The sequence below is a fragment of the Cherax quadricarinatus genome, chromosome 34 (genome assembly GCF_038502225.1).
Source record: "Cherax quadricarinatus isolate ZL_2023a chromosome 34, ASM3850222v1, whole genome shotgun sequence".
Classification (NCBI taxonomy): Eukaryota; Metazoa; Arthropoda; class Malacostraca; order Decapoda; family Parastacidae; genus Cherax; species Cherax quadricarinatus.
The window spans coordinates 8,563,514-8,579,670 of NC_091325.1; the positions used below are offsets into that span (position 1 = coordinate 8,563,514).

General features: G+C 41.4%; 1 long non-coding RNA gene across 1 annotated transcript in view; it reads right to left on the reverse strand.

The window, feature by feature from the left end:
* LOC138853588 (uncharacterized) overlaps nt 1–16,157 on the reverse strand; it is a 236,210-nt gene that overhangs the window by 218,335 nt on the left and 1,718 nt on the right. The gene's annotated exons all lie outside the window — the stretch shown is intronic.

Here is a 16,157-nt window from a genome sequence, read left to right on the forward strand (position 1 = left end):
GCAGATAAGAGATATTAGGGGAAGGGAAAGGAATAGGTGAAGGGGAGCGAGAAGAGAACAGGAGAGGTAGAGCGCAGCGAAGTTCAGAATGGAAGAAGTATCAAGAAGGGGGTCGTTTCCAGAGTTCTGCAAATGCAACAGGACCAGGAAGGACTTTTCAGCGTTATTAACAAATACTATTATTCATTACTCCCCCCCCCCCTCACATAGACACAACGGCCAGTGAAGAGGCGGGGCCAGGAGCTATGAATCGACCGCTGCAACCACAGCTAGGTCAGTACACACGCACAAGTTTGGAACCCACACCTGGTCAAGCACGTCAAGAAATTAGAGATAGTGCAAAGGTTTGCGACAAGGTTAGTTCCAGAGCTAAGGGGAATGTCGTACGATGAAAGGTTAAAGGAAATCGGCCTGACGACACTGGAGGACAGGAGTGTTAGGGGAGACATGATAACGACATACGAAATACTGCGTGGAATAGACAAGGTGGACAGAGACAATGTTCCAAAGAGGGGACAGAAACAAGGGGTTACAATTGGAAGTTGAAGACCCAGACGAGTCAAAGGGATGTTAGGAAGTATTTCTTCAGTCATAGAGTAGTCAGGAAGTGGAATAGCCTAGCAAGTGAGGTAGTGGAGACAGGAACCATACATAGCTTTAAGATGAGGTGTGATGAAGCTCATGGAGCAGAGAGAGGACCTAGTAGCACTCAGTGAAGAGGCGGGGCCAGGAGCCGAGTCTCGACCCCTGCAACCACAATTAGGCGATTACAATTAGGTGAGTATACACAAACACACAAAGTATCTATAGGCGAGTGCCTTTGACAGCTGGCAACTAACACTATTCAAATTAATGAAAAATGTATAATTCAACAACAATAATGTATCCCACCAAAAAAAAAAGTCATGAATTATAGAGGATATTGCTATAACTACCAATAATTATAATTATCCAGAAACACCTACCAGAATTTTTTTATTTAAATTTTTGCTGCTGACTGATTTTTTTTTGTAAGAAGGCCGAAATAAATTTTAGTAAGGCTATTCAATTCTTCACGTGGTTTTGCCTTCCATTCAAAGACTGCATTCGGATTCTATTAACCGACAGGAGTTAATAACCCAGGATAACCTAAGGAAGCCAAGTAATGTCGATAGTTTTCCTCGGGACTCAAATACCCCACAAGTACCAGAAAGAAACTTCTGACGACGTTTCGTTCTGACTAGTTAATGGTCTATATCGGACCGAAACGTCGTCATAAGTTCCTCCTATGTGTGTTTGTTACTTATGTATTGTTCCTCTTCTTTATTTCCCCTCGGGGTTTTAAAATTCGACGAAACTTAATGCATCAGCAACTCTTACAAGAATTGCTGCTCAGTGAAGAGGGACGATAGGGGTTAGGAGACTCACATCATGTCACATCCCACTCTCAAACCACACTACGAGCTTAAACCACTCCATTATTATTAATTATTATTATTATTTTTATCATCAAAGACACGCACTAAGACCATAACAGCGCTAACTGAAAAGAATAATAACCTCTGCAGAAATGGGCAGCAATCCAAAATCCCCATTCACGTGACAAAGCCATGTATGTACACGTATATATATATATATATATATATATATATATATATATATATATATATATATATATATATATATATATATATATGATATGTATCTGGCACCTCTGCCAGAGAGAGGCTGTGGGCTCTGTTTTTGGCACAATATCGTCTAATCAAGAACACCTACCAGGATTATTATCAACAGGCTGGTGTGTGTATATATATATATATATATATATATATATATATATATATATATATATATATATATATATATATATATATATGCGAGACATACCGTGTATATCCAGCTGTATACGGTAACTTTGAGAGGCTGCCGCGTTATTTTTTTTCATGATCCATTAATAAAACCTGACACACTCATTATCAAACTTTCCTTTGAAATTAATTATGGTTTTATTTATTTTTTCGATATATTTCGAAGAGTTATTTATTTTGCTACGATATTCCTTTAAAGTTTTGAGCGAATTTTTTTTTAGTCATCTTTTGACAGATAAATCCGAATTGATTTGTATTGATAATCATTTTTAGATTATAATATTGTATTTCAATTCATGTCTTGGTTTGCATATTTCTGTTTTGTATTCATGTTCTTCACTTTTCTACTCCACCAATCAGTAACGAAGATACGCTACAGTACAACCTTTCGTTGAGGAAGCGTTTCGCTCGGCAATGGGTTTTATCATGAATTGGTGAAGCTCTACAGAGAGCGAAAGGTTGTCCCAGTATATGCTTGCTTGTAATACGTTTCTCTTCAATTATTGTTGTCAGAACGCCATTTAGAATTGTTTAAATGTCTTTTTCATGCCATCAAATTGTTGTACCCTTCGTTTCCTTATTTTAATTCTGTCTCTCTCTCATTCCTCCCACCTTCTATCCCTTTCTCTCCCTCGTTCGCGAATCTCTTCTGTTAAGGTCCTTTTTTTCTAACGTTCGATAGCTTCCGACGCATTTTTTGTAAAACAGGGTTTTCTTCCTTTGACGCTTCTTTCAACAGATTCAACTTCATTAACGCCACTTTCAATTGTAGTCCCTCTCTGTTAACATCTCTCTCAACTGACGCAAATTCTATCCGTTAACGCCTCTTTCAACTACAGTTAGCTCCTGTCTATTAGTGTCTCTTTCAACAGATGCAAGTTCCATCCGTTAATGCCTCTTTCAGCGATCATGAGCCATCTCTGTTAATGCCTCTTTCAACGGAAGCGAGTCTCATCCGTTAACGCCTCTTTCAACGATCGTGACATTCTCATCAACGGAGTCCGGGTGGGCGGGCCAGAACAAACACGGGCAAATGGAAGCAGATTTCCGCTAAGAGCAATAGCAGGTCCTTAAGACTCTCAAAGACTTCGTTATGAGTGGTGACAAAGCCAACTGTAGACCCATAAGACTCTCAGACTGTTAGAAGTGGCGACAAGACATTGCAGGTCTTGAGTGAAGACTTAAAATAAACATCGATGTCAGAGTTTCGAAAACAATTAGTTAACTAAATCAGAGTTACCCTTATCATTTATATAATAATAATAATAATAATAAATAATAATAATAATAAGAAAAAGAACAGAGCATATTCATATATAACAATATAAAAAATATATAATAAAAACAGTTAAAATAGACGAAACTAAATAAAAACAGCGCCTCATGAGCGCTTGGGCCGACCGGGGACCGAACCCCGGTCCTAAGAATTGGTAGATACGACTCAAACCACTAGGCTACTAGCGCCGGTGTCAAAAGAACAGAACAAATAAATTTGATAAAAATGGGCATTGAAAGACTAGAAATGAGATTCGAGGGAGTATGGAGGAAATGTTTGTTGTATATTTAGATATAAGGGAGTGGTCATGTCGACAGATGGATCCATGACAGTACAAATAAACCATACATAAATGAGGGAGGTGAAATACAAGTAGGTGGAATACTGAGGCGTCTGTGGCGACGAACATGTTTATCTATGGAATAAAAAAAGAGGAATGTACAAGAGTAAAGTGTTGCCAATACTTTTGTGTGGGCGGGTTGTGGGTTTCAAGCACAGCGGCGAGGACGAGGAGGATGGAGGCAATGGAGACGTGTTTGAGGTTCGTGTGAATACTATGCAGAGCTTCGGAGTTTAGAAATTTGAGGAAGTTTTGAACCTAAGAAAGGTAAACGTCAGATGGAGGAGGTGGTCAGTAATGAGTTTTGGTCATTATGAAATGGTGAAACAGAATAAGATGACCAAGGAGAGAAAAGGAAGGAGGTAGGGGAGTCGTTCCATAGAGAGCTGGAGAGAAGAGGGTAAAGGAATTTTTAAGTGGTAGGTACTTTAGCATTCAGTAGACTTGTGCGAATGTGTTAGATGGGAGAAACAGGGGACAAATGATTTTAAGGATTTGCCGTGTTGTTGGTGTTTGAGCACTCTGAAGGAAGCGAGTGCTGATTAAAGAGCTTAGTGTTGGTATATAGGTTTCACGAGGTGTTCCGAGGGATTAAAGGGACTGATATGTGGATTTAGTGGGTGCTGATACGTGGGGTTTAGAGGGTGGTTTTAAAGTTGTAAACATGAGAATTTAGTGAAATTTCAGATCTCTAGAACAAAATCGCAGGTGTTGTAATGTGTCAGGACTGGGTGGTGCAAGTCTGGCTTACTGACGCTCACTGACAAACAGGAAATTAGGACCCACTACAACTTTTGCTGCCTGATAAAATTACCTGTGAAAGAAAGAAAAGAGACAGAGGGGAAAGAGAGAGTAAGAAAGGACGGGAAAGGAGAAAGAGAAAGAAAAAAATACTTGGAAAGATAAAAAAGAAAAAAAGAAAGAGAGAATTAACTTTTTCAATGTGAATGATCAAGACAATAGCTGACATTGTTTACAAATGGTACAATATACCGACTAGAACGTGAACAAGACAATAAGTTTTGTCCTTCAGGGACCTTTAACAATCCCTTGGGAATTATCAGTCCATTTAGAGACTGGTAAGAGAGTCCTTGACGAGAAAAACGTCTTCTCAATGTCATAAACCGTATATTGTGTCTAGTTCAAATGATACATTCAGGTAAAGAACAAGACACCAAGTCTATGACTTGATCAAGAACAAGGAGCCAGATCTCTGGCCGGAAACGAGAGCTAGAACAATTAGCCGAGAGACAACCGGACTAGCACGGTGTACTGTAGCTCGATTGCTAGAGCACTCAGCTCACACATTGTGGTCCGTGGTTCGATCCCCGGTACTGGTGAAAACATTTGAATGCGGTTTCCCTAAGACACCTGCTCTCCCTGTTCTCCTTCCAGTAAAATAGGTATCTGGGCGTTAATCGACTGGTGAGGGTCACATCCTCGGGACTAAATTGACCTAATTTGCTCGAAATGCTCATAATAAAATGTATGTCACTGATGTCAGACAAGTATATGTTTTACATGTACTTGCAGAAATAAAGATTATTATTATTATTTAGAATGCTGGTCTGTGACCACACAGACAGACAGTCGTCGAGACTGACTTTATCAACCAGCTGTTGGATGAAAGCATCAAATAACCTCACTCGCCCCTTAATAACATAGCCCGGAGATCATTTGTGGCATTTACGACAAAAAGGTTTAATCCAAAGCCTCGGTTAATGACGAAAAAAAAAATTCAATTTTCGCAGACGTTATCTGTCCATAAATTATTACAAATGTTTCTCTTGATTAAGGATAAGCCGCAAGTAAATGGAAACATGGAGGTTGATTTGCACTGGAAATTACAAATGGAAATAAGAGAATATTAATATTCCTAAGTAACCTCCGAGCTTATGAGGGTTAAAAATGACAGAAATGAGAGGTTAACAGGTATGATCGAAAGGGTAGCTTCGACTCCATGGAATAAGAGTTCTTCACCAGTATCAAACTTGCCTTTGCGCGAAACGTTGTGTAATAGTTTCATTTATAAGTCTTTTGTTACCCCCGAATATATGGTCCCTCAATACTAATATTAGCGAGAAATATTAGCGGCCTTGAATAAGGTATTACCCGATCATTTAAATGTGTAATAATGTTAAAATTAAAGATAGATGTTATGTGTACATACTTTAAAATGTGTTAAGTTGGTAAAATGTAAATAAAGCTATTAAAATGTGTATAGATGTTAAAATGTGTATGTCAATTTGTACTGTCAATGTATACAAAGATGTTAAAATGTGTATTAAAGCAATATTCATTCCTTACTTGGGTACCTAATAAAAGATATTGGTGACATTATACAATTCCCAATTTTGCAAGCTAGTGTTATTTATGCATTTATATCAAAAATTATTTTCTATTAAGTTTTCTCTTATTACTTCAGGTCTGTGCTTCCTCCTATCTTCGTGTTCTTTTGTCTCTGAACACACTTTCTGCCCCCCGCCCTATCCTCCCTCCATCACTATTCTCCTTTCTGCATACCTCTGCTTTACACTCTCCCTTGCTTTTGTATCACCACCTTCACCTTCTCCCTCACGAGCTTCGTTTTACACCACCTTTGTTATACAGCCCCTTCCTCACCTTCTCTAAGTTTATAACAACTCTCTCACTATCTCTCACTGTACAGCAATGCGCTCACATTTCCTATGCAGAGGCGAAGATCGTTCTACTTTCTACACGAGTATTTCCCGAGGAATCGTGGATCGTGAAATTAGGCAGAGTGAGCCAAGGGAAATGATTCTGTAGCGGGAGGATATCAGCACAGCAGCAGCTGAGACGGCAAGCTGAGGAACAGCTGTATTGGGGGGTAGTTTTGGGATTTTTGCCTAGAGAGACTGAATAATTATTGTGTGGTACTGTTTGTTAATCTTTTTGCCGAGGATGGATGCTGAGGAACTACTAAGTGGAGAAGGAGTTTTTATTTTTTTGGGATAGTTTTGCTGAGAAAGAGGGGGTCAAGAAACATGTATTTGAGTAACTGCTTAAATTGAAAAGGTATGCTGAGGGCACTGCCTGAGGGCCTAGGAGCGATTCTCCAGGCACATCCCAGGGTGCCCTAGAGCGAACTTCCGGACACATCTCCATGGCTTTCAGAGCAACCCTACTGGCACATCCATGAGGACACCAGAGCGCCCTGATCTTACGAACACACCACAATCATAAATCTGCTTCAGCTTACAACGAGCCAATTAACTTAGGCAGACCAAACAGAACCCATAGGGAGCGTCGTGTAATCACAGCCAATTTAGATTAGTTATACCTGTGGGTGAAGTGTGATCTCCAGCGCATGGCCACAGCAACAGCAGCACTAAATCATCGGTTGATTGATAATAAATGTCTCCCTCGTGTCGCTCTCTCCCATATCTAGTAGAGTAATAGAACCTGAGTCTAGAAAATAGGCACTAGTGGGTGGGTGGAAGGTTTCTACCTGGAGCCTAGTAGGAGACAGAGAATGAAAAAAAAGGTTCTGACTCGTGCCTAATTAATCATTAGTGGATGGGCGGAGGGGAAATAGGAAGACTAAGGTGGCAGAATTTTCCCCCCCCCCCAAGATAATATTTTTCTTGCTCTGCCTTCCGTACGGCCTCTGATTTGGGGGAAATAAGGAAAGCGAAAATAAAATATTCTTGAAGACTCGTCACACGACAGGAAATCAAATATGTTCCATGGTGATGAGGACATCCCCCCCCCCAACCCCGGTGGTCGTTGTCGTCATCGTCCACCACCTCTTCCTTCACCACCACCTCTTCCTCCTTCACCTTCACCACCTCTTCCTTCACCACCACCTCTTCCTTCTTCACCTTCACCCCCTCTTCCTTCACCACCTCCTCCAGGACTCCCACAGTACTTCCCGTAAACATTTTCACGTTACTCTGCTGCGGCATCATCTGAGAGTTGTCATTTTCGACCATCCTCAGAAAATTTTCTTTTTCATTTCACGCAGCCAGCCGTGCTTCTCTTTCTCCATTATTATTACATTAAGAATAAAAAGACCACAAACACTGTGGCTGGAACATTGTACCAATAAGAGACATATGAAACACTACGACGTTTCGGACGTCATCAGCACCCTCTCAGTGCGGGTGATTTGTATATTACATTCAAGGGAGGATGCTAAATCCTAAGGGGCCCATACAGCACCTAGTAGAATTAAAGACAACAAGGTATGATCCAAGGAAGGGAAGGTGGGATCCAATTTCATGGATAAATAGCCTATCACTAGCGTAAATTATCCTCCCTTGAAGGTACCCGTTTCCTCAGAAAAAAAGGACGATCATCAAGGGTTTGAGTGCACATAGCGTGATAAGTGGACGGAGGATCGAGTCTCCATTCCTTGTGCAGAACAACAACACGGGTTCAGCATTTCAATATATGTAGCTTCATCTCAAAAATAAAGGAAAGGACCCTGAAGCAGCTACTAGACTCTCTCAGCAGAACTTTGAATCACAGGCGCAGACGGTGTTGGCAGTGGGTGGTGATGGCAGTGGGTGGTGATGGCAGTGGGTGGTGATGGCAGTGGGTGGTGATGGCAGTGGGTGGTGATGGCAGTGGGTGGTGATGGCAGTGGGTGGTGTTGGCAGTGGGTGGTGTTGGCAGTGGGTGGTGTTGGCAGTGGGTGGTGTTGGCAGTGAGGACAGTGGGCGGTTTCGGTTTTAGTCATGATGGAGGCGGAGAATTTATGGTCACTAAAACAGCCTTCACACAGTAGAGGAAAATGATCAATACATAAATAATGGCCCTACTGAAAAAGGGGCGGGCGGACAGCCGGACACAAATGCAAGAGCGCACGCATGCTCGCACCCACTCCTCCACACCTATCAACCCCCACCTCCCTCAATACACACCTACAATTTAAAGATTCTACGATGTGTTTCTGTCAAGCATTTAGTAGACGATGGACTGAGCCTTCACCACACCTTGCTGTGAATGATCCACGCGGGTTTAACTCATATAAATATATAGTGTGCTTGAGTTATTCATTCCATGATCGACTACTTGTCGATGACGAAGAATTTATGGGCTCTCACTGTCGAGAGACTTACTGTGTACATCAGCACGGGTGTCTACCCCCAAACACATTTTTCGATACTTTCAGTATTTATCGACAGATGTCGACAGCCGCTCACAGGTGCCGACCACTCTCTCACGACTGCCGAACACTATCATGATTGTCACACGAACTCACCCGTGTCGATGACTGACTGCCTGACACACACACACACACACACACACACACACACACACGTCGAACTCTCCGACTCAACCTCTAGCAGCTCAGCGCCTCAAGGAACTCTCACAGACTTGTAAAATACAGTTACTGGCGTGAAGTCACTTAATGGTGGAAGCTCCAGCATCTAACGCTAGTTCCGTCACAATTAATTGTTGCAGATTCTTATTATTCATTATCACTACATTTAATGGGAAGCACAAAGCCGGCGTGGGACATACAGTGCCTTTGGTAAAAAAAATTGAGAGTAAATGAGCACTGACTTGGGTGATCATTCAAAGCTCTTGGCAATGACATTTTTACACACGTATAAGCTCTCAAAGTGAAAATAGCAAGCATTAGAAACTTACATGAATATAACTTACAAATCAAATAAATACTATGAAGTTAAAATAGCCAGCATCAGATAAAAATACTATTATATTGTTAATATCTAAACATTCAAAGTTCACAGGCACACCAGTAATTATAAAAGCAATGAAGGCGGAAATGCCAAAACCGTGGGAAGACAAAATGTGTTCAACAATCAGCTGCACACCACGAGTTACATAGAGGGAGGCAGGAGCACCTGGAAACAGGTGGCTATGGGTTACGTGTGTGCCAGGATCTCAGTCGACAGAATCGTCTCAAGATTTAGCCTCGGAGAGAGGCTAAATACCCACATGTTAACGTCTACACAATTTGCTTCTCGTCTGTAAGGTTCAATGAATTTATCAGTTCCCAAGGACCTGTTTATGTATGAGGCTCATGAAATCACTGCGGGGCAAAAGTCAGCTATTAGAACAAGATCGTTGCTACAGCCTTTGGCTACGTATGTGCCCGTTTATTGTCCGGATACCACCATGGTTTGGGCATAAATAAAATTCCACAGGCATATGCTGCGCATAAAGATGGGTTAATCATTCCTGGATCTTTTGGACCACTCAGTGAGCATAAGCATATTGCGACAGGGCAAACAAATCACACTGAAAATATGAGTTAACAATGAACCGAAGTTCAACTACGCTCAGGAAGAGAGCATCGAAGATTGCTAGGAACCTACACATTGAATCCAGAGGATTGGTTTAGCAACTTTTCACAATGCAAATATTCACCGGCAATCGTTGCCAACTCTTTGACCCATCGGTGAAGACTTCTCAAAGGTTGATGGACTGATTACATCAACTATTTCATTTCTTGCTACTCTCGTGACCATTTCTTTCTCACTGTAAATGAATCGTAATCACAAAGCAAGTGAAACTATTCGAAATATTTACTACATTCTGCAATCCTTATCCATCATTCGTTCTGTGTCATCAGCCCGAAGTGTCAGCAAAAATAGACGAAAGGGGAAAAAATCCCCACCACCATTTATGCCGAGAGTCAGGCCAGTGCTCCATGGGGAGAGTTGAATCTTTCCCAGGAAAAAGACCCCAGCCCCTAGGCAGAAACTACCACTGCAATAAGTGATCTAGCAAGTGCAGTAATACAGTGCTTTAGGAAAGTTAGCTATATTTTCGTCGATCAAAAGTACTTCACCGGAATAAATACAACAGCAACGGTGTAGCTTGTAGCTTTCATACATATGATGGATACAGCCTTCGGAAAATGGAAGGTAATCTGGGTAGATCCAAAGCGGTTACTGCCCTCACACAAAATTCACAAGCTTTGGTATCCCCCATGCTGCCAGAGATGGTCTTCTAGCCTCTCATATTAAATAGTTAAGACACTGCTGCCTAAATTTAGTTCAGAGCTACACCTCTCGGGACACTTGACATTACGGAATAACTGAAAGCGTGTGAGCTACTCATAAAATGCAGACTCACGTCGAAGTCACGGCCAAAGTTTGCAGTCAAACTGTATTCATGAACGGTTGTTAGGCTTTTAGATGAGAGACTTAGCCATTAGAAAGGGTGTGGGCCCCCAAATTTTGAAGCTTGGCCCTTGGAAGTATGGGGTCCCAAGATGTGAAGCTTAACCCTTAGAAATAGCGTGGGGGCCCTAGATGCGAGGCATGGCCTCCGGACGTTATATAGAGTATACAGGAATTGAGTTATTTTTTTAGTTTAAATCTATCGAGTGCACGTTGATAATTAAAACTACGGTTTTCATATACACTAATCCCACGGCACTAAAATTCCTAAAATCAGGATTAAATAATTCTCTGTATACATATACATATATAACTGCGATGTTAGTTGGCGTCAGACTGGTTGGTAACTGCTAACAGTCTGACCCAGGAAGTAACTATCTCCCGCTGGTATATGTTTGGTTGTTAACAGTCAACAGTTTAGCAGAGCAGGGGCTTTTACCTTGATTAAACTTGCAGTACGCTAATCACTAAATAACAGGGACAAAAAAGCAATCCATCTGAGGTGAGACTTGGGTGTCTTTGGAGGTGGTTACATGGGAAGTGACGGTGGGGGAAAGTGACGTGTAGGTGGCGTGGTGGCGATGTGAAGATATGATTTGATGTGGAGGCATATGTTAGAAAACACTACCGTCTGTAGCACTGCACGGTCGTGGATGCTTCTTGCCAGGAACACCGAGCGAATGACGCCCATGAACAGATATGACGAAGATCAGTGTCGGGTATTTTTTCTTTAAATGTATGTAATATCAGTAACAATCAGTATTTGTCTTTGGTTTCCCATTTACAATTTCCATATTAATAAAACAAAAGTGTCTGATAGAGTTGATTTAGTTTAAGCATCTGCAAGCTCATTACCCTAGATCCAGACAGCCGGGGCATCAGAAATAGTTCACATTCTTTCCTATATAATAGAGCTGGGCCACCATACCCAAAACTTCTAGACAGTTATTCCTACAATGAAAAATCCATGCTCTCAGATGTAAAAATCAGCTTAATATGTAGGATTACGTGGAGGATGCTCAGCTAAGCATGCATCACGAGCCACGTCTTTCATGAAGGAAGCCCAAGGATAATATGCCAGAGCCCACGTATAATAAAAAAGGAACAGAACCGACACAAAAACTATAAATTAGGGACATTCTGAAAGACCGGGAACACATCAAGATACTGGGATGATTGACATTAGACACGTCAGTCATCCGCACAAGAGAAGATAAGCTGATGAGAAGGGCTGGCAGCCATAATCAATGAGGCATACAGCTGAAGCAGAGTCCGGCAGCCAGTATCCTGTGTATGAGAATATAATGAGTGGAAGTAGAGGATGACTGTACAGGTTAAAGTGGGCGAGGATAAAGCAGAAGTGTAGAAAGTGGAGGTGAATAGACTGATGAAACTGAGTGACTGTGCCCTTCGTCAGGTACTGTAGTCGCCACTGTAATAAATCAAATATATTTTTTATACAAGTTATTATAGTATGTATAACGTGTTTTACTCTTTGTAATAATGATTGTGTTGTATTGTCTAGTGACTGTTTTATGAATTGTCCCGTTCAGTTATTACAGTACTGGTTAATGAATCTTACAAGTGACTTAGGTTCACTGAATTGCATTACTTACATTTTCCAAATTGCATTCCATAGGTAAGGTAAAGCAATTCCAGTGAGGAATATAAAACAAATCGCAAATGCATGAAATATAAAATTATACAGTCTCTCTGCAATGGGTAAAAAGAGTTTAAAAATACCGTAGTCTTTTTTGTCCAAGGTGAGTCTGGTTTTAAAATTTACTTTTGCAGGCACGATTAACCTTTTTATTTTTATATTAATGGTGTAGCGCTAAACTCAAAGGGATCTTACAGCTCCAGGTAAATGGAGGATTAAGTTCGATCCCAGAAAAGGTAGCTTCAATTCCTCGAATCAAGAGCTCTTCAGTATCGGGGTACCCCGTCCCACCCATGGAAGGAGTAAGAACTCATCTGTTATTTATGACAGCACAGGAATTACGCCTCTGGAAGCGAGGTTTATTTTGCTACAAGTCGTGTATACAATACATGCTGTATATAAAAGAAAAGATATTCAAATTGTAGAACGAGGATACTGGAGTATGCAAACTGCTGAATTGAATAACTGGTGCAGAAATGATGAGGGGGAGGGGTGATGGAGGTGAGGTAGAGGGGGAGGGGTGATGGAGGTGAGGTAGAGGGGGAGTGGTGATGGAGGTGATAGAGGGGGAGTGATGGAGGGTAGAGGGGGAGGGGTGATGGAGGTGAGGTAGAGGGGGAGGGGTGATGGAGGTGAGGTAGAGGGGGAGGGGTGATGGAGGTGAGGTAGAGGGGGAGGGGTGATGGAGGTGAGGTAGAGGGGGAGAGAAAATGAGAGAAGGGTATGAGCGAGCGAGAGCAAGAGATAACACGGGAGTACATGTACATAGGAAAGACATAGTGGAGGACTTGGATGTCCTTGCTACGGCTGTCTGCTAAGCCCTATCTACTTCTGTCTAGATTAAGAACCATCAAGTATATCTAGGGACATGAATCAAGTATAGAAAAGCAGAAAACTCTTCCCACTCTCCACTTTCTTCTGCTACTGGAGGCATGAAAACAGAGAAAATATACCATAACATACTGGAACAAAATTATATAGTATTTACAGGAAATGGAACTGGATGGTAGAAGAGACCTACAACTACCTCTACTAAATTAATATTACTCCTCTGACACTCAGAGCTGTGTGTATCAATGCTTTTACTTCTGGTTACCACTATTTCTGCTATGACTATCACAAACCTCTACTTCTACTATTATAATCGACTCTTGTTGCTTTGCTGTCAACCAAGCAATAGAGTGAGCAAGCAATAGAGAGCGCGAGAGAATAAGAGAGCAAGGGAGTGATATTCGTGTCGTCATTATTATTAACTGCAGTTGAAATTCTGCCTCGGGGTGTGACCCACAACAGTCGACTAGCATCCATGTAAATATTTACTTCTAGGTGAACAGAGGCAACAGAATATAGAGATAAAACACACTGACGCCGTTGGGTATTATTGACTCACGTTAGTTCCGTGTGAGGTACTCAGGCTGTCAGCCTCCACGTCGGAGGCAGCGAGAAAGACTTCGCTCCGTTGATTTATATTGCTTACTCAGAGTAAGACAAATGGTTAGGAAATCTTTCGGTTTTGATCCTCAGAGCTACAGCAACAACACCGCTGAACCTTTTCTTTTTAAGTTAATAAATGTGAGAGTAGAGTACACGATGGATGTGTTCTTCGAGATGGATGTTGATTTATTCTTCACTGATAAATTTGTTTAGAGCGGGAAATTTTTTACAATAGATACAGAGATGGAAAACAAAGACTTATCTTAAAAGACAGTCGAATACAAGAAAAAGAAAAAGATTTAGAGTCCAGTGTAAAGGAACCACTGTAACCTTCAGTGTAAACTTTTGGGGAAAAATCCTGTGTAAAGAGAATTTTTACGTTCAAATCTCCCTTCAAAAGCAAAGTGGCGATTGTGTGGCTACGGTCTCCTAACTGCTGCCCTGTTATCTGGAATTACGTTGTTTTTACTGCATTTTTTGTTTTGTAAATATCATTATTTTTGTTTTACGAGAATCTAAAACGAAGCATTCACACTCAGGAAAAAAAAAAAGGTCTTAAATATTCATCTTTTGCAGACACTGAGGTGATTTTAAAAATAAAAGGGGCTAACTGTTCTTTAAGAAAAAAGAGACCCCCTTACAAGCATCAAGTTTTTTTCTTTTAACACTTCGGCCGTTTCCCACCAAGGTATGTTGGCCCGAAAAAAAACTTTCACCCTCATTCACTCCTTCACCGTTTTGCCAAAGGCGCGCTTAAACTACAATGTAAGCATGCATTAACACCCCTCCTTCAGAGTGTAGACACTGTACTTCTCATCTCCAGGACTCAAGGCCAGCCTGCCGGTTTCCCTGAATCCCTTCATAAATGTTACCTTGCTCACAGTCCAAGGTACCCCCTTGAAATGACGTGGGAGTCACTCAGCACAGCTCGGTAGCAGTTAAGCTTACGTTCAAGGTAATAATACACAGACGATTATTATTAATCATGGGAAAAGCACTTAACCCGTAGAGGTTATACAGCCCCTGGGAGGTAAATAAATTTAATCCGAGGAAGGGGGGGGGGGTAATAGCTCGCATTACTTCTGGCAACCCTTCCCAGAATTTAGGAATTCAACTAAAGTGAAACGACAGTACTGAGTGCGAATACCCAGAAAAAACGAAGATTCAAGAGCGGTGCAGTAGCCAGGCTGCAGATAAACTGTCATACATAGAATATGCACTACATGTAGCATATTCAAGAGAAGATAGAGAGTAAGCTTGTCGGGGGTTCAATAGAGATGTTTAACATAAGCGTGTCGGGCATGGAAACAGTATTAAAATAAACTTGCCAATGGGTTGTGGGTTTAAAATAAAATTTACGTGGGATACGTGTGTGTGTGTATGTATAATTTACTAAATATTAAAGTTTAGCTCCTCTTTTGATTAAATGATAAACTCATAACGGATTATTCAGAGAACGTATTAGTGGACGTTCTATTCTCTGTCCACTAAAAGAGATGTGCAGCTGTGTTTATTTACCACAAAATCCGTGGTATAGAAAATCCTGTGTTGGGTGGACAGGTGAGCAGCTATGGGTATAACAGAGAAATTTAGTATAGTGACGGTGGGTGGAATGGGGATAGGGCACGTGACACACTAATGAATATGGGGAAGCCCAAGGATCCACTCGTAAATATGGGAGGTGGTCAGGTGACCCAATAATGAATACAGGTGAGAAGCACTAGTGAGAATACAGGGAAAGCAGGCGAAGCTTTGGCAGTGATGGAGTAATGGGGAAGTTGCTACGAAGAGCAGATTCAGAGGAACAAGGGAGATTAGAATGAGCAGATGAATTAGTAAACATCGAGGAAGTTAATCTATATCATTGCCTGAAACAAGCATTATGAGTCAGTCCATCGCCTTTAGACACGTGCCTGTGGTAGCCATCAGAAGACAGGGAAGGGGAGAAACAGGGTAGCAGCAATGTGCTGCTCTCCTATTTTATATGACAGTTACATAGTGGGAACAAAAGCGAGCAATGTTTCCTTGTCGTATTTCATCACACAAGATGGGTTGCATATATATGTTGAAATCTATCAGCCTGAGTTGGACGTCTAGTGTTCCATTAAGGGTTCTTCAGCTTCGGGAGCTTTGAACGTTTCCTACAAGTAGAGATGGAGTTACCATTTCAAGAAAATAATCTCGAGGTGACCTATCCCATACAAAGGAGAAATATTTTTTTTATCTCTTTGTCCAGGGAACTTGCGGGATCTGACCTTACTGGCCAAGTGAAGAGAATCAAACCTCCATGTCCACGGGAGGGAAGGCATCCAGCCTCTCTTCCGGTGGGAGAAGGAAGAACCTCCCAATGGAACGGGGCACACAACCTCACTACTCACGGTAGGGAAACCAAACCTTCTTACCCGCTAGATGAAGAGAAGGAAACATGAAGGGGACTAAACTGACAATGTCTTCTCACAAACTAGATTTAATATTTCTA